This window comes from Hemiscyllium ocellatum, unplaced genomic scaffold (assembly GCF_020745735.1).
Source record: "Hemiscyllium ocellatum isolate sHemOce1 unplaced genomic scaffold, sHemOce1.pat.X.cur. scaffold_301_pat_ctg1, whole genome shotgun sequence".
Lineage (NCBI taxonomy): Eukaryota > Metazoa > Chordata > Chondrichthyes > Orectolobiformes > Hemiscylliidae > Hemiscyllium > Hemiscyllium ocellatum.
Genome location: NW_026868283.1, coordinates 433816 through 458642, shown reverse-complemented (window position 1 = coordinate 458642; position 24827 = coordinate 433816). Strand labels below are relative to the sequence as shown.

Below are 24827 nucleotides of genomic sequence, written 5' to 3'. Positions count from 1 at the left end.
ATCACAATCTGCACATGATTTTGAGATTTCAGTCTGCAAACCTTCACCATGTAGCACCCTGTATAAAGGAATATGTACAGATTAGAAATTCAGAACAGACAATTCTTGTTTCTTTGGAATATCTTTTTTTCCCCTTTCTTCCCCCAAAGCTGTAACCCTCCAGCCCACTTACTCTCTCCCACCATTCTGACTCTGCTACCCCCTAGTGTACACCCTCCCCATTGTCATGGAGTTACTGATAAACAGATCCATTCCACCACTTCCCGTCCCTGGTTAGACTCTGCACCCTTTCTGGGTTCACTTCCTTTCCCTTCAGTTGCTGCAAGTCAATAATGTAACAGCAGAATGAAACAAAAGGAAACAGAAAGGGAGGTGGCAGATCCTGGACAGAAGAGGGTCCTTCAGGCTGGGAGAATGGGTCAGATTCTTCTTTGATGCCCATTGGTCGATTCCCAGCATTACAATGAATTGGGGATGGAGAGTGGTCCTACATGGGTGTGGTGACACTTTGACCCCCAACAGATCAATACTATAAACAGATGCATTCCTCCTCCAGCCAGTGTGAAAAACTTTCCGCAAAGTATACTTACCCAAAGCATATGTTCCAAAACCTGCCCACATTCTGTACATGTACACACGCGTGGTCCCTGCCTCAGGGATTGTGGGAGTTGTAGTCCCCATGAAGCCACTGGAGCCCTGTCTCTAGAAAGTGAATGAAAAGTGTGGGCTGGAGGGTGTTGTGTATACGATCCCCATTCAGACAGACAGGACCTGTGGGCTGTCACTGGGTTTTACTGAGACATCTGCTTCCACAACCTGATTTTCTGATGTAAGGAATATAGATTCAGTCAACTGGGGGGTGGGGAGGTTCATAGGAGGAGCAGATTTTAAGTAGAGGTGGCTCAATGGTTAGCATTGCTTACTCACAGCGTCAGGGACCTGGATTTGATTCCAGCCTTAGGCGACCCTGTGGAATTTACATGTTCTCCCCGTGTCTGTGGGGTTTCCTCTGGGTGCTCCAGTTTCATCTCACAGTCCAAATATGTGCAGGTAAAGTGGATCGGCGATGCTAGATTGCCCACAGTATCCATGCATGCGCAGGTTAAACCATTAACCATGGGAAATACAGGGAATGGGTGAGTCTGAATGGGATGCTCATTATAGGATTGGTGTGGACTCCATGGATGAATACCCTGTTTTTGCACTGTAGGGATTCTATTCTATTCTCTGTGGAAGAATGTACCTATCTCAATGTGCTGTAAATCTGTGGAATTCCTATTCAAAATACAGTGGATGCCAGGACAAAGAGGAAATTTACTGAAGAGATACAGATGTTGAATTTGCAATGAGATGAAGGGTGAGAGAGAGCAGGTGGGAAAACCCAGCTGAGACCGAGGTGAGCTCAATCATCACCGTATTAAATGGTGGGGCTGGTTCGAAGGGCTGCATTGCCTCTCCTGTGCCCAGTGTTCATCTTCTTACGGTAATAACTGGAAAGCTGCATCCAAAACTCACCACCTTCACCAAAGGAGATTTTTGGAAAAAGCAGGATAGTCAGGTGGATTAGCGTTCCAAACTTAGATAGTGAGGAAGCATGTGGGAGATAATGATTTTGCAATTTTAAACTGAGATGAGTTAAAAATCACACAACAGGTTATAGTCCAACAGGTGTAATTGGATCATGATGAAGGAGCAACGCTCCAAAATCTAGTGTGCTTCCAATTAAACCTGAAGGACTATAACCTGGTGTTGTGTGATTTTTAACTTTGTACACCCCAGTCCAACATCGGATTCTCCAAATCATGTAAACTGAGGGGAGACAGTGATTTATGGTTTTAGACTGTGTAGTACATTCACACCGTCCAGAATACTCTGTTGTGAATATCCATCCTGTACTTTATTACAAAGCCAAGGTCTCTGATAATGAAAACCAAAACACCCAGGAAACATCCCCTCACCTTGTAATCTGATAAAAGACTTGTGATAAGTATGGTTGAATTTAGAATACAGTTGGAAAGCGGGAAGATTGAATCCAATCCAGATCCTGTGCTTAAACAAAGGAGACTACAATAGGATGGGACAGGAGCTGGCTAATGTAGACTGGAAGCAAAGACTTTAGGGTGGGACAGTTGACAGACAGTGGGAGAATATCAAAGGATATTTCAAACTGCTCAGCAAAAGTATATATCAGGGAAAAGGAAGGACTGTAGGAAAAGGAGTAATCTGCCCTGGGTGGCTCAGGAAATAAGGGAGTCTTATCAAATTGAAATAGAAAACACACAAATTGGCAAAGAGCAAGGAGAAACTAGGAGATTAGAAAAACTTTAAAGATCAGCAGAACGTTAAATGGGATTGGGGGAGACAAGTGATGAGTAGCTGTCCCCAGGGCCAGAATAGCAGTTTGCACTGCTAGAGGGGAACCTATTGTGTGGGGAACATATGGCCTCTGTCATTTTTGAAACACGAAACTGTGACAATAGAGATAATCCTGATCAAGTTCAAAATCACAGCACATTCCTAAAGCTTGTACTTCCAAATAATCCTGTTGGACTATAACCTGGTGATGTGTGTTTTTTTTTTAAACTTTGCCCACCCCGCTCTAAGACCAGTTCTTCCACATCAGAATCCTGACAGACAGTCCAGCTGAAACTGAAGTGCCTGTCAGATACCTCACTGAGCCACAGGGGCGTGGGGGAGGGGTATGTGGTTTAACCACAAAGTGCTGAGCTGAACTCGACTTTTTAACTGCCATCGCCATGGAGAGAATACTGAGAGGCAGCATCCATTCAAAACCACAAACCACAAAGGTATAAGAATGGGAGCCATACATCGGACAAGCGGGGAGTTACCTGATGCTGCCTGGAGGTGTTCTGCATGTACACTATCCAGGTAACTGCCATGTCTCATCAATAAAGACTCAAAGAAGACCTCTCAGAGTTCTGCTAATGTAGTTATTCCTATCCAGCAGGGTTCAGGAATAGGAGTACACAGCAGTCAGTCTTCACAGTGGATGATACGAAGAACATGCCAAGAATTGATAAAGAAACTGGGGAAGGTGAGGAAAAAGAAATAACCATTATCACAAAAGCGTTAGAGCTGGGCAAGCTAATGGAGCTAAAGGTAGATAAGTCTCTTTGCCCTGATGGAATACATCCCAGGGTGCTCCCAGAGATAGCAGGAGAAATAGTAAATAGACTTGGAGTCAGAGCCCTACAGCAGAGACAGGCCCTTTGGCCCAAACTGACCAGAATGTCCATCCACACTAACCCCATTTCCCTGCACTTGGCCCATCTGCTTCTGACCCTTTGCTATCCATGTATTTGTCCAAATGTCTTTTACCTGTTGTTAATGTACCCACCTCAACCACTTCCACTGGCAGCTCAGTCCATATACATACCACCCTCTGTGTAAACCTGTTGCCCCCTCAGCTTCCCTTTTATTCTTTCTCCTCTAACCTTCAACTGATGCCTCCACTCCTTGATTTCCTGGGAAAGAGACTGAGTGCATTCACCTTACCCAAGCCTCTCATGATCTTATACACTTCCAGAAAAGATCCCCCCTCTGTTTCCTCTGCTCTAAACAAAAAACAAAAATCCTCGCTTGTCCAACCTCTCCCTATAACTCAGACCCCTGAGCCCTGGCAAAACTTCTTGTAAGTTTCGTCTGCACTTTTTCCAGTTTAATAACTGAAACCTACGTTACATTCATCACATTTCCAGTATTTCCCCATGGCACTGGAACCGACGTGACAACACTAATGGATAAAAAACCATGATCGAGAATCAACTCCTTTACAACAATTCCATTTTCATTGCATTTTCCATGCTGCAGGTATCCTTGTGTCTTTCTGATTGCATGGTTAATTTAAAACTTATCCTCATACAAATCTGTGACTTAATTGTCCCTTGGAAATGTGCCATGTTTTTTCAGACTTTTAAAAGCAAATTAAATCTCTCTCCACAGTCACCACACTAACATGGACTTGGCTGTGTCTCAGTATTTTTTCCAGACACACTGACATTTGAAATATTTGCCCACGGACAGAATACACCCCTTTCCTTCCACATGAAAAGGCCAATGATATTCAGATCGGCACGGATCAAGTAACCATCGGGTCTGAACATGAAGCTCAATTTGAATTTCTCATCCACAAATCTGCCCGTTCAGTACCCGACAACTGAGAAAACAAGTCACCACCGTTAACACAGGATGGAAATTCATGAGACAATTATAGTATTAAATTGTAGTTTCTTTGTTCCCCCAAAACATTAAATCTCAGTCTCACAATTTCTCTCTTCTGTGAACTGAAATCCAAACCAATCTCCTCACTCCTTCCCTCCACACCCAGCTCTAACTCACTCTCCTCTCTTTGAATTCAGCTTCCTAGCTCCTGCCTGCAGACAAAGAACCAAAAAAAAGGGTGGCATGACAGCACTAGGGTCCCAGGTTCAATTCTCCCCGTGCCTGCGTGGGTTGCCTCCGGGTGCTCCGGTTTCCTCCCACAATCCAAAGATGCACAGGCCAGGTGAATTGGCCAGGCTAAATTGCCCAGTGTTAGGTGCATTAGTCAGAGGGAAATGGGTCTGGGTGGGTTACTCTTCCGATGGTCAGTGTGGGCTGGTTGGGCCGAAAGGCCTGTTTCCACACTGTAGGAAATCTAATCTAATCAAGTCAAATCAATGAGTCTGACTCGGAGCCTCCTGGGTGTTAGTGAATCCTCCCCAAACCTCTCAGGGTTCCCTTCTGGGGCAGAACGCACTGATTTTTTTTCCACAATCTGGAACCTCTTATTTATTTTCCCCACTCCCATCCTCTGATGAGAACCATCCTGCACACACTGGCCAAAATCATATCTGGTTGAACTAAAATGAATCAAGTTTGAACTTTAATTGCAGGCCCATCTTTGTTCATTTCCATAACATTCCCGAGTTCTGATAACTTTCTGCAAAATGCTCCCCACACTGATACGCTGACCACTTGTCATGATACCGGGGGAGGGGCCATTCCCCTGGGTCCTGTTCTCAGAGGGAGGAAGGGAGGGAGCTGCCAATGACAGATTAATCCCACACACCCACAGCCTCCCTTCCTGGCACTGACCCAGCCTGCACATACGCTACCAATTGCCCAGCACTGTGCCTGTGCACTGGTCTCCCTTCCTACAGAGCATGCTCCAGATCACACAGGAGCCCTGGTGATTGACAGCAGCTGCTGCCCAATAGGGTGAAGGGGCGGGGCTGGCGGACTGGGACAATGGGATTGTAAACAATGAATGAATGTGGAGGACACTGGGGGATGGACAGGTCAGTGAGGGACAGGAGCAGTGCAGCTGCAGGAGGGGATCCTGGACAAACTGAGCAATGGGAGAATCTAACAGGAGAGAAACTACAGGAAGGTTCTGTTTGGAGGCTCAGGCAGGGACAGCTGGGAGACAGTATGGCCTGGTTGCTTGGGCTTGGGCCTTTTCAAAGATGCTGTTACTCAACCCTGAACCCGATCCTCCTGGCCCAGAGGTAAGGACACGACCACCATTTCCTGGTGGGCTAGTGGAAAGAAGGGAAGATGTTCTCAATCTCACTCACATGGAAACTCCATGAGCTCCTCCCACTTACTGTCGACGGTGGGGATGGAGGAGGCACAGCAGATGGGAGGGGGGTTAGGGATATAGGGACTGCCTTTCCAAAGGAACCCACCTGTGTTGGTGATATTAACAAGATACAATACAAAGTCACTAACACAAAGCTGGTGTACATGAACTTCATCCAGAATATTAACACCTATAACTGGGTGACACCGACCCCAATGTACAGAATTAAGTCGTGGATATTAATAATGGCATTGTGTGTGAGAAATCACGTCTCATGAATTTGAGTCAATTCTTCTGAAGTAACAACAAAGAGGATTGACAGTGCAAAGCGGTGGAGATGAACTACATGGTCTTCAGTAAGACATTCATCAAGGTTCCCCATGGGAAACTGGTTAGCAAGATTAGATCTCAAGGAATACAGAGAGAACTAGCCATTTGGATACAAAACTGGCTCAAAAATAGAATACAGAGGGTGGTGGCGGAAGGTTGATTTTCAGATTGGAGACCTGTGACCAGTGGGGTGTCACAAAGGATCGGTGCTGGATCCACTAATTTTCATAATTTATATTAATGATTTGGATGTGAATATAGGAAGTAATGTTAGTAAGATGACATCAAAATTGGAGGTGTAATGGACAGTGAAGAGGATTACCTCAGATTACAACAGGATCTTGATCAGATGGTTGAATGTGCTGAGAATGGCAGATGGACTTTAATTTAGATAAATGGGAGGTGCTGCATTTTGGAAAAGCAAATATTAGCAGGGAGTATACACTTAATGGTAAGGTTCTCGGGAGTGCTGCTGAACAAAGAGACCTTGGAGTGCAGGTTCATAGCTCCTTGAAAGCAGAATCGCAGGTAGATAGATTAGTGAAGATGTTTAGTATGCTTTCCTTTATTGGTCAGAGCACGGAGTATAGGAGTTGGGAAGTCATACTGCGGCTGTACAGGACATTGGTTAGGTCACGCTTAGAATATTGTGTGCAATTCTGGTCTCCTTCCTATCAAAACAATTTTGTGAACCTTGAAAGGGGTCAGAAAAGTATTACAGGCATGTTGCCAGGGTTGGAGGATTTGAGCTGCAGGGAGACGCTGAATACACCGTTTTCCCTGGAACGTTAGAGGCTGATGGGTGACCTTATAGAGGTTTATAAAATCAGTAGGGGCATGGATAAGGTAAATACACAAGGTCTTTTCCCTGCGGTGGGGAGGAGGTACGATGGGAGGTGGGAGACAGAGGGGGGAGACCAAAAGCGGAGGGTGACGGTTAGTTTGTAGATCTACAACACAACCCTGTTCCTGTTTTCTCCCCATCTCCTTCAAGCCCTCTGAAGGGCTCAGCACAAGTGCACAGTCCCTGGACAGTCGAGCTTCAGGGTGACCAAGTGCTGAAGGTTGCATTTGGGAAACTGACCTTTATTGTTCTGTGCACTCATCAATAAATGGACCTGGGTTCAATTCCACCGTCCTGGATTCATGTCTGTGGCCACAGACACGCCTGACTCTGACCCTGACTACAGGATCCCCTGTCACTATAGCTCTGCCATTCTCCTTCCTCCCGTTCTGTGCAGCAGAGCTCTCTGTTGCTGATTTCCCCTGAGAGTCCACCCCACCTGTTCCCCCCATTATAGAATCCCAAGCAGTGCACAATATCTGTCTGAGAAGGGGGAATGATTACTGGGGAGTCCTGCACTCCTTCCTGAGCCTTTTAGTTGATCTGATGGTCACCCATTCCCTTTCTGCCTGTGTAACCCTCACCTGCAGTGTGACTAACTCACTGAACGTGCTGCCCATAACATTCTCAGTATTGCTCCACAGTGAGTCCACTCTCAGCTCCAGGTCTGAAAAGCAGTTTCCCAGTAGCTGCAGATGGGCACTCATCCTGCACACATAGCCGTCACGGACACTGGAAGTGTCCCTTATTTCCCACAATGTACAAGAGGAGCATTCCACGGGTCTGAGGTCTCCTGTCACAACGTCTCTCTAGTTTCAGCTAGTTACTCCCATTAAGAGAATTTAAATGAGTAGCAACTATCTTTCACTTCAAACATTTCCATTACATTCAAAAGCCATTCCCTGTGAATTTCTAGTCAGATCCATGCTCCCCACCAACCCACCGTCCCCTCCCAGCACCTTCATTTGCCACTGCAAGAGGTGTAAAACCTGTGCCCACACCTCAAAAGGGCCCTTCCACATCCAGCAGAGATTTTCCTGCGCATCCAAACACCTCACCTGGCCTTTGCTTTCGATGTGGTCTCCTCTCTACTGGGGAGTTGACAAAGAACACCAACTTGCAGAATGTTTCAGGGAAAATTTCTGGGATGCATGCACCAACCAACTCCACCATCCTGTGGCCGACCACTTCAACTTCCCCACCCACTCCGCCAAGGACATTCACGTCCTGGGCCACCTCCACCACCAAATCCCAGCCACCCGACGCCTGGAGAAAGAAAACCTCATCTTCCACATTGGGACCCTTTAACCACAGAATCAAGGTTTCCTCATCTCCCCTCCCCTGCCTTATCCCAGATCCAACCCTCCAACTCGACACCACCCTCTTGAACTGTCCCACCTGTCCATCGTCCTTTCCAATTATCCACTCCACCCTCTCTCCATTACCCTCCACCTACATCTACCTATTGCCTTCCTAGCTCCCTTCCCACCAACCGGACCCACCCTTCTTATTTATCTGTCAGCCCTCTTACTCCCTCCCACCCCACCCAATCCCGGCATTCCTGATAAAAGGAATATGCCGAAAACGTTGATTCTCCTGTTCCTGAGATGCTGCCTGATCTGCTGTGCTTTTCCAGTGCCACACGTTAACACAAGCTGGAAGAACAACACCTCATCTTCTACTTGGGGACCCTGCACACCTCTATCCCCAGTATCAAATTCAATAATTTTACGTCCTGAACTCTCCAATGTCCTAGCGCCCTAGCCTCTTAACCCACACACAAGGCCTTGTTATCACATAGCCTGCCATTACACATTAGCTATAGTTAGCCACGAACAGTCCCCAGAAACAGCTATTCACCCTCCCCCAGCCAGATCGTTATCCACTCCTTAGTCCAACTGCTCTTGGACTATATTACCACCTATCATTTACTCCTTAACCCCTACCTTCTGCATATAAACCGACATTAATTTTCAGTAACATCAGTTCTGAGGAAGGGCCAGCGGATCCAAAATGTTAACTCTGATTTCTCTTCACAGATGCTGCCAGACCTGCTGAGTTTTACCAGTACCTTCTGGTTGTTGTGCGAGATTTACAGCATCCGCAGTTCTTTTGGTTCTAATTTACCAGGAATTTCTAATTCAGGTCTAGCAGCCTAAAACTGTGCGTTTATAAACCCTCCCAGTCCACAATAGCTCCATTTCTTCCCCAGACTTTGCAGTCTCTCCCACTCCCTTCACACTCACTAGGTCCCCTCCCCCCCCCCCCTCACCGTGACACTGTGCCTGCACAGCTCATGGCCATGTGTTGGCCTGCTGGACCCACCCCAATTCACTCCCATTGGCTGGAGGATCACACCAATTCTCCTATTGGTCTGAAGCTGCTGTCAATCACCCGGGCCCCATTGTGACATGAGTGGGCTCCTCCCAAGAGCATCGGATGCTGAGGGGTGACCTCATAGAGCTTTATAAAATCATGAGGAGTATGGATGGTAAAAATAGACAAGGTCTTTTCCCTGGGGTGGGGGAGTATAGAACGAGAGGGTGTAGGTTTAAGGTGAGAGTGGAAATATTTAAAAGTGACCCAAGAGGCAACTTTTTTTCACACTGAGATGGGTGCCTGTATGGAATCTTCTGTTCAGGAAAGTGGTGGGGGCTGGTACAGTTACACCATTCTGCATCTGGATGGGTATGTGAATAGGAAGGGTGTAGAGGGATATGTGCCAAATGTTGGGATATCTGGTCGGCATGGACCAGTTCGACCAAAGGGTCTAATTCCATGCTGTTTCTCTCTATGACTCTGCACTGGGATAAGCTTCATCCTTCACAGTGAATGGGGCAGTAACACAGAGGACAAGGGTTTGGGGCTATTCAGCTGTACTGGCCGCTCTGGACATGGTGCCAGTCTATCCCAACTCACCTCCCATTTGTCTGTAGACCTCCAAATCCTTCCTTAAAAAAGTTACATTCTAAATTCGTTTTCTCAATAACTACTGGATCTGCATCCAGCTGGCGGACAAACTGTTCCAGATGCTCAGAACTTAGTGAGTACAATAATCTTCACATTTTTAACCTATTTTATTAGCCATTTACCTGAAGGTAGTTACTCAAAAATTGTGACGTTAATAATTTCTCCCTCTGTCTCTCTGTAAATTAAATATCCTGGAAAGAAATCTGCTCCTGGTCGAAATTCCTGCCTAACCTTCTCAGCTCCAAGAAGAATTAGTTGATCTTCTGCTAACTCTCCATAAAATAGAAACCCATCTTAATTTTAGTAGTGCCATAAAGATGTACAGCAGAGAAACAGACCCTTCGATCCAAAACTTGTCCATGCTGACCAGATATCCTAAATTAATCTCATCCCATCCACCAGCTCTTGGCGTATATCCTTCTAAACTTTTGCTAATCACATACAACATCTCAAAGGCATAATTGGGTAATTGTACCAGCCTCCACACTTTCTCTGGCAGCTCCTTCCACACACGTACCATGTTCAGCTGGAAACATTGCCTCTTAGATCCCTTTTCAATCTTTTCCCTCACACCTGAAGCCTGTGCCCCAAGCTTTGGACTCACATATCCTGGAAATAAGACCCTGGGATTTCACCCTATCCATGCCCCTCACAATTGTATCTGATGCACCAGGGAAAACAGCCCCAGCCTGTTCACTCTCTACCTAAATAGCTCAAACCCTCAACCCTGGCAACATCTTTGCGGGTCTTTTCCGTACCCTTTTAAGTTTCATAATATCATTCCGATAGCAGGGAGACCAGGACTGAAAGCAGAATTCCAGAAGTGGCTGAATCAATGTGCTGTGCAGCCGCAAAATGACGTCCCAACTCCACTACTCAATGCACTGACCAGTAAAGGCAAGTACACCAAACACCTTCTTCACTACCCTGCCTATGATTCCACTTTCAAGGAACTATGAACCTGCACTCCAAGGTCTCTTTGTTCAGCAACACTCCCCTGGACCTTCCCATTAAGTGTATAATTGCTGCCCCCATTTGCTTTTCCAAAATGCAGCACCTCACATTTATCTGAAATAAACTCGATCTGACAATCCTCAGCCCATTTGATTGAAGTCCCATTGTACTCTGATGTAACCTTCTTTGCTGTCCAGTGCACCTCCAATTTTGATGCCTACTGTAAACCTACTAACTATATCTCATATATTCACATTAAAATCATTGATATAAATGATGAAAAGCAGTAGACCTAGCACCGATTCTTACACCATATTGCTCATCACAGGCCTCCAGTCCGAAAAGCACTACCCTCCGTCCCCAATTTGTACTCAAATAGCTGGTTCTCTCTGTATCCCATGGTGTCTAACTTGCGAACCAGTCTGTTATGTGAACCTTTTTGAATGTCTTTCTGAAGTCCAAGTTAGTGATTTATGTACAAAGCCATGCTGACTATCCCTAATCACTTCTTGCCTTTCCAATTACATATAAACCTGTCCTTCAGAATTCCTTCCAACACCTTGTCTGCCACTAACTTCAGGCTCACCAGTGTATTGTTCCCTGGCCTTTCCTCATCACCTTTCTCAAATAATGGCGCCTGTCTTGCAGCACCTCACCTGTGGCTATCGGTGATAGAAATATCTCAGCGAGGGGCCCGGAAATCACTTCCCTAACTTCCCACAAACATTTGGGATACACCTGATCAGGTCCCACAGATTTACTCAGCTTTATGTACAAGACATCCAGTACAACCTCCTCTGTAATATGGACAGTTGTCAAGTTATCACAAATTATTTCTCCAAACTCTCTAGCTTCCATATCCTCTTTCAGTAAAAGCTGACATGAAATCCTCGGATAGTATCTCTCCCACCTTCTGTGGTTCCAGACAGCCTTGTTGGTCTTTGAGCGTCCCTATTCTCTGCCTGGTTACTCTTTTGTCCTTAGTGTTTTGTAGAATCTTTTTGGATTGTCCTTAAACCTCTTTCCCCCCAAAGCTCTCTTGTGTGTCCTTTTTGCCCACCTGTTTTCTCTTGAGTGTACTCCTACTGGCCCTATACTCCGAGGGATTCACTCAAACCAGTCACCCAGCTGACTGTACCTGCCATATCCCTCCTTCATTTTTTTAACCAGTCCCTCAATTTCTCTAGACACACAGCATTCTCTACACCGACCAGACATGGCCTTAACATGAATATACTGTCCATGTTCTCTTGTTGTCTCATTTTCACAGGCCTATGGAGGCAATGGCAGATGAGGACATGGAAACACTCATTCTCAGTAAAGAGGTAGTGTTGGGAAGGATAACAGCCCAAAAGTACATGGGTCTCCTGGCCGTGATGGAATGCATCCCAAGGGGCTAAAAGAGATGGTGAAGTGTCTATTGTCCTTCCTTGCTAGAGGGATGGTTATGCTACAGCTGTACAGGGTGCTGGGGAGGCCAAACCTGGAGTACTGGAATACAGGTTTGATCTCCTTAATTCAACAAGGATATACTGACACTGAAGGGAGTGCAGAGGAGGGTCACTAGTTTGAGTCATGAGTTGAGAGGGTTGGTGTATGTGGAGAGATTGAATAGACTGGGACTATACTTGTTGGAATTTAGAAGAATGGGAGGTTGTATTGGAAAAAAATAAAATTAAGAAGGGAATAGATAAGATAGAAGCAGGGAGGTTCTTTCCATTGGGGGCGGGTCAACCTAGACAGCATAGCGTCAAAATATGTGGTATCTGATTTAGGACAGAGTTGAGGAGGAACTTCTTCAGCTAAAGATTATGAATCTGAAAAATTCCTTGTTGAGTGTAGCAGTTGACGTTATCAACTTGAATGTCTTTAAGGCAAAATGTAGATTTGCAAACAGGAAAGGAATTAAGGGTTATGGTGAGAGATCAGAGCTGAAAACGTGTTGCTGGTTAAACACAGCAGGTCAGGCAGCATCCAAGGAACAGGAAATTCGACGTTTCGGGCCAGAGCCCTTCATCAGGAATGAGGGGAAGGCATCCTTGCAAGAGGATTCGCAGGAGGTTAAAATCTTCGAGTAAAAAGTGAAGTCTGCAGATGCTGGAGATCAGATCTCCAGCCTCTATGGTGAGAGAGCAGGAAAGTGGAGCTGAGGCCACGAAAAGATCAGCCCTGGTCTTATTGAATGGCAGTGCAGGCTTGAGGGGCCAGATGGCCTACTCCTGCTCCTATTCCTTCTGTTCTCATGTTCCCACTTTCCAGCCGTCCCTTTATCTGGGGGTTGCAAAGAAATATTGAAAGTTCTCGCCTTCTACCGTCAAAATTCACCTTTGTCCAATTTTGAACGCCAACTTTTAGATTTGGTCTATTATTTTCTGCAACTATTTTAAAACTAGTAGAATTATCGTCAGAGAATGCCAAGTGTGGAAGCAGGCCATTCGGCCCATCACTTTCACACTGACCCTCAGAGCCTCCTATCTTACCCCTGTAACATACATTTCCCATGGCCAATCCACCTAGCCTGCACATCCCTGAACATTGTAGGCAATTTCACATGGCCAATTCACCCAACCTGTACATCCCTGAACAATATGGGCAATTCAGCCTGGATTATCCATCCAATCTGCACATCTTTGGACTGTGGCAGGAAACCAGAGCACCCGGACGAAACCCACACAGACAACCTCAATAAGGTGATCATCCTGTTCTTATTTCCCAGTTCCACCCATGTAATTTCAACGGGCAAACTCCCATGAATATCCTCCCTAAACACAACAATAATGCTGTCCCTAATCAAAAACACCATTCTACCTTCTTTCTTATCCCCCTTTCTATCCTTCCTCTTACACCTATTCCCTGGAACAATAAGCTACCTGTCCTGTCCAACCTAAGCCACGTTTCTGTAATACCCACTATATCACAGTCCCATGTTCAAAACCATATCTTAAGCTCATCTGCTTTCCCTGTCAAACCCCTTGCATTGAAATAAATGCAGTGCAGTGCTATCAAAAGGACAGACTGTTGGGCAGAGGGGGTGGGATGGCCCTTTTGGTGAGGGATGACGTTCAGCCCCTTGCGAAGTGGGCGACACAGAATCCGGAGATGTAGAGTCAGATTGGAGGGTGGGTAATGTTGTCCCACTTTTCAAGAAAGGTGGGAGAGAGAAAACAAGGAATTATAGACCAGTTAGCCTGATGTCAGTGGTGAGAAAGATGCTGGAGTCAATTATAAAATATGAAATTATGGCTCATTTGGATTGCAGTAATAGGATTCGTCAGAGTCAGCATGGATTTACAAAGGGGAATATACTGACTTGGATTGAAATTTGGCTGGCTGACACGAAGCAAAAAGTAGTGATAAACGCTTCCTTTCGGAATGGCAGGCAGTGATTGGTGGGGTACCACAAGGTTCGGTGCTGGGACCGCAGCTGTTTACAATATACAATTAATAACATAGATGAACATATTAAAAGCAATATTAGCAAATTAGCTGATGACACAAAGCTGGGTGGCAGGGTGAAATGTGAGGAGGATGTTATGAGAATACAGATTAACTTGGACAGGTTAGGTGAGTGGACAGATGCATAGCAGATGCAGTTGAATGTGGATAAATGTGTGGTTATCCACTTTGGAGGCAAGAACAGGAAGGCAGATTACTATCTAAAAGGAGTCAAGTTTGGTAAAGGGGAAGTACAACGAGATCTGGTTTTCTGGTACGTCAGTCAATGAAAGCAAGCATGCAGGTACAGCAGGTAGTGAAGAAAGCTCACTGCATGCTGGCCCTCATAACAAGAGGAATTGAGTATAGGAGCAAAGAGGTTATTCTGCAGCTGTACAGGGCCCTGGTAAGACCGCACCTGGAGTACTGTGTGCAGTTTTGGTCTCCACATTTGAGGAAGAGCATTGTGGCTATTGAGGGAGTGTTGGGTAGGTTCACGAGGTCAATTCCCAGAATGGCGGAATGATCATATGTTGAAAGATTGGAGCGACTGAGCTTGTATACACTGGAGTTTAGAAGAATGAGAGGGAATCTGATTGAGACCTACAAGATTATTAAAGGGTTGGACACTCTGGAGGCAGGAAGCATGTTTCCACGGATGGGTGAGTCCAGAACCAGAGGACACAGTTTAACAATAAGGGAGAGGCCATTTAGAACAGAGTTGAGGAGAAACGTCTTCACCCAGAGAGTAGTGGACACATGGAATGCACTGCCCCAGAAGGCAGTGGAGGTCAAGTTACTGGGAACTTTCGAGAAAGAGATGGATAGAGCTGTTAAAGATAATGGAATCAAGTCTTACGGAGATAAGATAGCTTTACAAAACTCTACTTTAGAATAAATTAGTACCAATATTTTATGATACATTGACTAAGTTTTTAAATATAAGATGTGTATTTAAAGAAGTAAACCGTCACCACACTGAATGTTGTAGCTTTACCTAAATAAAACAAACTAAGATTTATCTTTGAAGAGACCAAAACCTTGTGAGTCACGGATGAACAGCACTAAACAGAACCTTTGGTGAAATTTGTCCATGCCGACCAGATATCTGAACCTAATCTTATCTCTCTTGCCAGCACCTGGGTCATATCCCTCTAAATCATTCCTATTCATGTGAAGTATCCAAATGCCTTTAAAATGCTATAATTGTCAGCCTCCACCACTTCATCTGGCAGCTTATTCCATACACACACCACTCTCTGTGTGAAAAAGTTGCACCTTAGTTCCCTTTTATATCTTTCCCCTCTCACCCTCAACCTATGCTCTCTATTTCTGGACTCTCCTACTCAGGAAAAGACCTTGTCTGTTTACCCTATCCATGCTCCCAATAATTTTATAAACCTCTATGGAGGTCACCCCTCACTCTCTGATGCTCCAGGGAAAGAAAGCCCCAGCCTTTTTGCTCTCTTCCTGCAGCACAAACCCTCCAACCCTGGCAGTATCGTTGTAAATCGTTATTGAACGCTTTCAAGTTTCACAACATCCTTCCGATTGACGGAGAACAGAATTGCACACACTATTCCAAAAGAGGCCTAACCAATGTCCTGTACATGACCTTCCAACTTCTATACTCAATGCTCTGATCAATAAAGGAATGTATCCCAAACACTTTCTTCAGTATCCTATCTACCTACAACTCTACATTCAAGGAAACATGAACCTGCACTGCAAGATATCTTTGTTCATCAACAGTATCTAGGAATTTGCCACTAAGTGTATCAGTCCTGTTAAGATTTGTTTTTTTAAAATGCAGCACGTCACATTTATCTGAATTAAACTCTATTTGCCACTACTCACCCATCTGAACAGCATCCTGTTATAATCTGAGGTAAACCTCTTTGCTGTCCACTATACCTCCAATTTTGGCGTCATCTGCAAACTTACTAACTATACCTCCTATGCACATATCTAAATCATATATATATAAACGACGAAAAGTAGTGGACCCAGCACTGATCCTTATGGCACTCCAAAGGTCATATGCTTCCAATCTGAAAAACAACCCTCCACCACAACCTTGCCTTCTACATTTGAGACAGTTCTGTATCCAAATGGCTAAATCTCCCTGTATTCCATGATATCTAACCTTGCTCAACAGTCTTCCATGGGGAACCTTGTCGAGTGCCTTACTGAATTCCATAGATCATGCCCACCTCTCTGCCCTCATCAATCCTCTTTGATACATCTTCAAATAACTCAATCAAGTTTGAGAGACATGCACAAATTCTTGCTGACTGTCACAATCAGTCCTTGCTTTTCAGAATACATGCGCATCTTGTTCCTCAGGACTCCCCCCAACAACTTGCCCAGCATCAATGTCAGGCTCACGGGTCAATAGTTCCCTGGCATGTCCTTACCTCCTTTCTTAAATAACGGCACCACGTTAACCAACCTCCAGTCTTTCGGCATGTCACCTGTGACAATCGATGATACAAAATATCTCAGCAAGAGGCCCAGCAATCACATTCCCAGCTTCCCAGAGCTCTAGGGTACATCTGATCAGGTGTTGGGGATTAACCAAGCTGTACGGGTTACAAGACACCCAGCACGTCCTCCTCTGTAAGATGGACATACTCATCATCTATTTCCCCACATTCTATATTGCCCATGTCCTTCTCCACAGTAAACACTGATGCAAAATATTCAGTTAGTATCTCTCCCATCTCCTGCGGCTCCACGTGTAGGCTACCTTGCTGATCTTTGAGGAGCCCTATTCTCTCTCGAGTTACCCTTTTGTTCTTAATGTATTTATAAACACCCTTGGGATTATTCATAACTATTTGCCAAAGCTATCTCATGTCCCCTTTTTGCCCTCCTGATTTCCGTCTTAAGTTTACTCCTACTGTCTTTAATGCTCAGGGGTTGTTTTGGTATTTTTGGATTGGAATAAATGCAAAATATTACATCTTGATAAAACAAACGAGGGCAGACTTACACTAATTAAAAACAGAGCCTCGAGTAGTGATATGGAACAAAGAGGCTGAGGAGTTCGGGTCTTTCAAGTCTGTGCCACATGTAGACAGGGTGGTTAAGGAGGTGCTTAGCACACTTGCCATCATTGCTCAGATCTTTGAGTACAAGAGTTGGGACGTTATTTTGGATATTGGGAAGGCCTTTTCTGGAATTCTGTGTCCAGTTCTGGTCATGCTGATATCGGGAGGACATTATGTAGTTGGAACGGATTCAGAAGCGATTTACCAGGATGTTGATGGGAATGAATAATTTGAATTCTAAGCAGAGGCTGGATAGGCTGCGACTTCTTTCACTGGCGCGCAGGTGGCTGAGGAGTGACCTTATTAGATGTTTCTGAAATCACGGAGGGGTGGTTTCAGTAATGTGAACAGAAGGTGTCCTTTCCAGGAAGGGACACGATTCAAGACTGGGTACATACCTTTGAAGGTGACAGCAGAACGGCTTTAAAAAGTCGTTTGGGATTTTTTTTATTTTTGTTCAGATAATGGTTTGTGTGTGGAATGAACTATCAGAGGAAGTGGTAGCTGTGAAACAAATTACAATTTTAGGGTGGCACAGTGGCTCAGTGATTAGCCCTGCTGCCAGGGCCCCAGGTTTGGTTGCAGCTTTGGACAACTGTCTCTGCGGGAGTTGCACGTTCTCCCAGTGTCTGCATTGGTTTCTTCCAGGGGCTCCAGTTTCCTCCCTAATGAGAGAGCAGCCCTATGGTCTGGGAGGACAATGCTGCCTTTACCTTTTACACAGTGATGCCACTGTGTCTCTGGGATGGGGAGAGGGAATGCTGAAGGTGGGGGATGGGACACCACTCAGGCACAGTGCTTTGTCCTGGAGGATGTTCACTTTCTTTAATATTGTTGGGGGCTGCACTGATGGAGGCAAGTGGAGAATGTTCCAACACAATCCTGATGTGTACCTTATAGAGAGCAAACAGACATTGGGGAATCAGGGGTTTGGGGAAACTGAGGTTGTTCTCCTTGTAGCAAAGGCAATTGAGAGGAGCTGTGACAGAGGGGTTTAGAAAAGTTACACGTTATAATAATAAACCTTACACCCATCAGCTCATTATACAAGGCTTACAAGACACACATTAAAGGTTTGGGAAGATTCAAAGGAGAACTTTTATGTAGCAAATGGGATTCAGATGGAATACAATACTCACACACAATGCGAATATCCAGGTCCTGATGAACTGACTAATTCAATCAGAGTTTGGTGTTACAATGACTGAGATTACCATCTGAATGTCCACCTGTAGTATCCTGTAATACACGTTTATAAAAGCCATCACTGTCAGTTCAGGTTAGAAACTCGCACCATCCCCTCCTCCTGGCCCAGGATGACTGGACACATTACCCCTTGTGGAGGTCAGCAGTCAGTTCAGGTGGAAATCTATGTTGGTTTCTCGGAGTTTCCACCTTGGAATTTCATGTGACTGAACAGGGCAGATCTTTGACACATGGGACCGAATATTCCAAGAATCAGTGAGATGTGGAGAGCAGGATTTGCTTGTTTTATTTCCTTCCGTGCTGCCGCTGTGCCTCATCAATAAGACATGGGGTGTGAAAGGCTCATGCAGCTCGATGGGCAAGTTGCCTCCATTCTGACCAATGGGCAGCAAGCTCCTCCCATAGAGTATCTCTAAAAACAGAGCAACTCTGCATGCTTCACACTGCCCAGTGTTCCCAGTAAATTCTTAGAAGAATGGGGGTAGGGGGGAACTCCTGGAAAAGGCATAACTGTAAAGTTCTAAGAGGATTGTGAAGAGAGAGAGATACATAGGAGAAGGGGGCAACAAGTTGCCAGATGGAGTATAATTTAGGAAAATGCAAAGTCGGTCATTTGGGAGGGGATAATAAGAGAACAGAGTGCTATTTACATGGTGGAAACTGTAGAAAGCTGCACCAAAAAGGGACCGGGGGGTCATTGTGCAGGAAACACTGAAAGGTAGCAGATTCTGGGTCAGTCACGAAATCAAGGGTTCTGTTTCAGATTCACCAAGTTTAAGGCAACGCCGACACGAGTAAGGGGTTTCAGTAGCAATGGAGCTGGGGTGAGGTGGAGACAAGCAACATTTTAGAGATTGGAATTCCTGGTGTTTTTGATTGTGCAGATGTCTGCTCAGAAGGTCACCTTGGGGTTCCAGATATGACAAGAATGTTGTGAAGAGTCTCGTTCTACCTCAGACTGCACCCAGCGAGAGGGAGGGGCTCAGCTGGAAGGGAAAGAAATTTGTATTAGCATCTGAAGGTAATGTGTTTACCCATTACAATGTTTCATTGTAGGAAATTGCAGTTAATCGAGTAGTGGGAATGTGATAAGCAGTTTGGTAACTGAGCAACAGTGGAGCAATGGAGAGGGATGATGGGGAGGGAGAGCTGGGCATCGTCAGTGTACATGTGAAACCTCACACTGTGCTTTTGGACAATTTCACCTCCTGACAGTATGTCGGTGAGATACAGGAGGGACCAAGGATAGATCCTTGAGGGACACCAAATACAAGGAATTCAGAAAGGAAAGGGATTGTGGAGATGGAGCAGAATTTACAAATGATGGTGAGGTCAAATGTTAGTTTTTTTGCAGAATGGATGAGAAGGACATAACCAGGAAAGACAGACAGACAGAACAAGGAACAATACCTGTGATTTGGCGAGGGGGAGTGATGAGGAGGAAACAGAGTTGGAATGTCTGTAGTTTAGTGAGACTAGTAAAAAATCAAGATGAGCTCCGATAAGGCTTGACAAGAGACTGGAGAAAGATGTAAGTTTGGGACAAAAATCAGGAACACCATGTGAGGCAGTTTGTCTCAGTGGGCTAGTGGGAGGGAGGGAAGCAGCAGAGGCAGCTGGTCGGATTGTCTCAGTCTTAGTGACAGAGAAACTCAGTGTGCTCCTGTTGTTGGAGAGAAGGATGAAGGAGACAGGATGATGGGCAGTGTTTTACAGAGAAACAAAACCGGGGTTAGTGATATTTAAAATGAATGAACAAAACTAATATATTTAACTTTTATCCAGAATATTAAAATGTACAACTGAAGTCATCGTTCGAATCCCAGCTCGGCAGATGGTGGAATCTGAATTCAAGGAAAACATAACTGGAATTAGGAATCTCCTGATCTCCATGGAACCATTGTCAATAGCGAAAAAAATCCTGCCATCCCGACAGTGGCCCAGCCAACTACTCACTGTATTAATCACTGCAAAGTCTCAACAAAGGAATGAAACTGGATGGACCACTTGGCATCGAACAGGGCATTAGGAAATACAACCACAGAATCAGCCCTCTCGACTCTGCAACATCTTGCTCACTAACATCTGTTTTTTTGTGCCAAAACGTGGCGAGCTGTCTCACAGACTAGTCAAGGAACAGCCTGACACAGTCATACTCACAGAGTAATCCCTTACAGATAATGGCCAGACACCAACATCACCATCCCTAGATATCGAGAGTGTGGTGATAGAAAAGCACAACAGGTCAGGCAGCATCCGAGGAGCAAAAGAATCGACATTTCAAGCCTAAGCCTTTCATCAGCCTGACCTGCTGTGCTTTTCCAGCACCACACTCTCGACTCTGATCTCCATCTGCAGTCTTCACTTTCTCCTGAAATTTCTGGATATGTCCTGTCCCACCAGCAGGACAGACCAGGCAGAGGTGATGGCACAGTAGTGTACACACAGGAACCATTTGCCCTGGGAGTACTCAGCATTGACTTTGGACACCAGGAAGTCTCATGGCTCCTGCTGATTACCACGTACCGTGCTCCCACGGCTGATGAATCAGTTCTCCTCCATGTTGAATAACACTTGGAGGAAGCACTGAGACAATAACATAGTGACAAGCCTACTCTGGGTACAGGATTTCAATGTCCTCTACCAAGAGTAGCTCAGCAGCAGGATTACTGACTGAGCTGGTCGGGTCCTCAAGGACATAGCTGCTCAACTGGGTTTGCAGCAGGCGGTAACCGAACCAGCAAGAGGGAAAAACATACTAGATCTTATCAGAATGAATCTACCAGCTGCAAATGTATCTGTCCATGACAGTGTCGGTATGAGCGATAACTGTTGTTATCCCACAGTCTTTTTGGAGACAAAGCTTCACCTTAAAGTTGAGAAAAACCTCCGTTGTGTTGAGTTCTTCTATCATCATGCTAAATGGGACAGATGTAGGAACTCAAGTTGGACATCTCTGAGGCACTGTGGGATTACAACAACAGCAGAACTGTACTCCAGCACAATCTGTAATCTCATGGATTTGTAAATCCCGCACACCCATCACAATGGACAGGTAAGGAGGGCATGCCATGAGCAGCACCAGGCATACCTTAAAATGAAGTGCCAACCTGGTGAAGCTACCAAACAGGACCATCTGCATAATCAAACAGCATCAGCAGCAAGCAACACAGCTAAGTGATCCCACAATCAATGGATCAGATCAGAGCTCTGCAATTGTGCCACACCCAGTTGTGAATGGTAATGGACAATTAAACAACTTGTTGCAGGAAGCACCACAGATATCCCCACCCTTATTGATGGAGGGGTTTCACACATCCATGCAAAAGATAAGATGACAGCATATGCAGCAATCTTCAGCCAGATGTAAAGGGGATGAAACATCTCAGCCTTTTCCAGTGGTTCCTAACATCACAGATGTGAGCTATAAGCCAGTTCAATTTAGTTCGAACAATATCCAGAAATGGTTAAGTAGTGTAAAGGCTATGGGTCCTGCTAACATTCTCGGCAATAATACTGACAGCTTGTGCTCCAGAACTTGCCACCCATCAAGCCACATACTGCTCCAGCACTGGCATCTACCGACAATGTGGAACATTGCCCAGGAATGTTCAACACAAAAACACAGGGCAATCCAACCCCGGCAATTTCCCTCTGTCAGTCCACACTCAATCAGAAGTAAAGTGATGGAAGACGTCATCAACAGGGCTATCCATCAGCAGCTGCTCAGCGACAGCCAGCTGAGTGACACTCATTTTAGGCTCCACCAGGGCCACTCAGCTCCCGATTGTGTTACTGCCTGATTCACAACCTGACCTCCAGCTGAATCCCAGTGGAGCCCAGTCCCACTCCAACACAACTATTTCTAGCTGATTCCAACCTCATCTCAGCTCATATACTGAAACTCTCATTCATCATGTGTTATCTCTAGACTTAATTGTCCAAACACACTCCTGGCCAGCCTCCCAAATTCAACCACCCTGTAATCTCAAGAAAAATTGAAAGCTGTGTTGCCCACGTGCTCACTTCTCCCCAAACATGTTCATCTGTCAATAGGATCCTATTCATAAGGAACAACAATTTAAAATTCTCATTCTGGATTTGATTCCTGGCTGTGATCATCCCTAGCTCCCTGCACCATACATCCTTTGAGGCCTCAACAACCATTTTCTTTGAGACTCCCAACGACTTGTTAATTCATTACTTCAACTATGTGGCTGATTCTACAGTTGCGACAGCACTATGGTCTGGAATTTGCAGAGAAAACCTCACAGGTCTGCTTTCCACCGTTAAGACCTGCTTTTTGGCAATGCTTTTGATCACCTGACCTAATATCTCCATCTCTGGCCTTATATCTAAAGTTCTCAACAGTATTTTTGTGAAATTATAAGCATGATAATAAAATTACAAACTGTTCTTGATTTGGACATTATCTTCAAATCATCACTGTTGCTGTAATGAATAATCTGTAATGTCTCTTACCCAACCACATTGTGGGAGCACCTTCACCACACAAACTGCAGCTGTACAAGAAAGTCAAACATCACCCTCTCCCCAGGCAACAGGGCTTTGGCATTAATCACTGGGATCTGTGGGAGGAGAAACACAGTTGATGTCTCAGGGAGTGCAAAACGGATTACAAGGAATGAAAATGGTTCAGAATTTGATAGTCAGAAATGGAAGGAAAATACACTTGCTTATTGGAAAAAAGAATTCTTGACAGTCAAAAATATTCAAGATAAAAGTAATCTGATAATAGAGCAGCACATGGTCAGGGGCTGGGCCACAGTGAAAAACTCGTTTACAAAGGGTCTATAAAAGTAATAATACAGTATTAAACAGACCAAAAATACCCCCATGGTTGGAGACTGAGGAAGCTAGACATTGACAAAGTGGTCCTGAGGGAGCCCAGAGGTGAATCAGAGCAGGATTGGCTGCTGTCGTCACAATGACACTATACCAGAGAGAGGCTGCACATGCGCCTGGCTGCACCTTGCCCCCTACAAAGATGGCGGCTCCGCACGTGTCCAGGGAATCGTTGTCCCAAATAAAGATGGCGGCCTCACTCAGGCCTGCAGCCGCTGAGGCAATTCCCCATTTACTGCAAATACGGGACTGAGACGTTCACATTTGAGTTTTCCGACATGCACAGTTTGTTTCTAAAACCTCTCCGCTCATAGCAACACAGTTTTTGTCCCGTTTCCCAGTTTATTTCTTGCCTTACCGTCTCCTTTCTCTCCATAACTTCCCGAGCATTCATTACAGCGACTCTGTCGGGCGCGAGGGTGATCACATGGTTTACTTTAGCTCCGCCCTTCATTCCCTGTGATTGATTGAAGGACTAACCTCCCGCTAGGTCCTCCAGCTCCGCCCACCGTCCTTTCATTGGTCCGGTGCTGACATCAATCACCCGGGATCACTGTTGGCTGGAGCATGCGCAGTGTGTCCTGCTTGTGCTGAGATGTTGGGTCATGTGATGGGAGGTAACAACAATGACTGCAGATGCTGGAACCCAGATTCTGGGTCAGTGGTGCTGGAAGAGCACAGCAGTTCATGCAGCATCCAAAGTGCAGAGAAAAAGCCCTTCATCAGGAATAAAGGCAGTGAGCCTGAAGCGTGGAGAGATAAGCGAGAGGAGGGTGAGGAGAAAGTAGCATAGAGTCCAATGGGTGAGTGGGGGAGAGGATGAAGGTGACAGGTCAGGGAGGAGAGGGTGGAGTGGATAGGTGGGAAAGAACACAGGCAGGTAGGACAAGTACGGACAAGTCATGGGGATAGTGCTAAGCTGGAAGTTTGAACTAGGGTGAGGTGGGGGAAGGGGAAATGAGGAAACTGTTGAAGTCCACATTGATGCCCTGGGGTTGAAGTGTTCTGAGGCGGAAGATGAGGCGTTCTTCCTCCAGGCATCTGGTGGTGAGGGAGCGACGGTGAAGGAGGCCCAGGACCTCCATGTCCTCGGCAGAGTGGGAGGGGGAGTTGAAATGTTGGGCCACAGGGCGGTGTGGTTGATTGGTGTGGGTGTCCTGGAGATGTTCCCTGAAGCGCTCTGCTCGGAGGCGCCCCCTAGTCTCCCCAATGTAGAGGAGACCACATCGGGAGCAACGGATACAATAAATGAAATTAGTGGATGTGCTGGTAAAACTTTGATGGAAGTGGAAGGCTGCTTTCGGACCTTGGTTAGAGGTGAGGGAGGAGGTGAGGGCACAGGTTTTACAGTTCCTGCGGTGGCAGGGGAAAGTGCCAGGATGGGAGGGTGGGTTGTAGAGGGGCGTGGACCTGACTGGGTAGTCACGGAGGGAACGGTCTTTGTGGAAGGTGGGAAGGGGTGTGGAGGGAAATATATCCCTGGTGGTGGGGTCTTTTTGGAGGTGGAAGAAATGTCGGTGGATGATTTGGTTTATGCGAAGGTTTATAGGGTGGAAGGTGAGCCCCAGGGGCGTTCTGTCCTTGT

The 24827-nt window shown here is 45.7% G+C and overlaps 1 long non-coding RNA gene across 1 annotated transcript; it reads right to left on the bottom strand.

Annotated features, from left to right (window-relative positions):
* LOC132812785 (uncharacterized) lies at window positions 1-23685 on the bottom strand. Its single transcript, XR_009643781.1, has 5 exons — window positions 23601-23685; window positions 22859-22965; window positions 19281-19362; window positions 18310-18409; window positions 1-58 (listed from the first exon to the last, which is right to left on the bottom strand). It is a non-coding gene; the product is annotated as an uncharacterized LOC132812785 (long non-coding RNA).
* Window positions 23686-24827: the final 1142 nt, after the last annotated feature.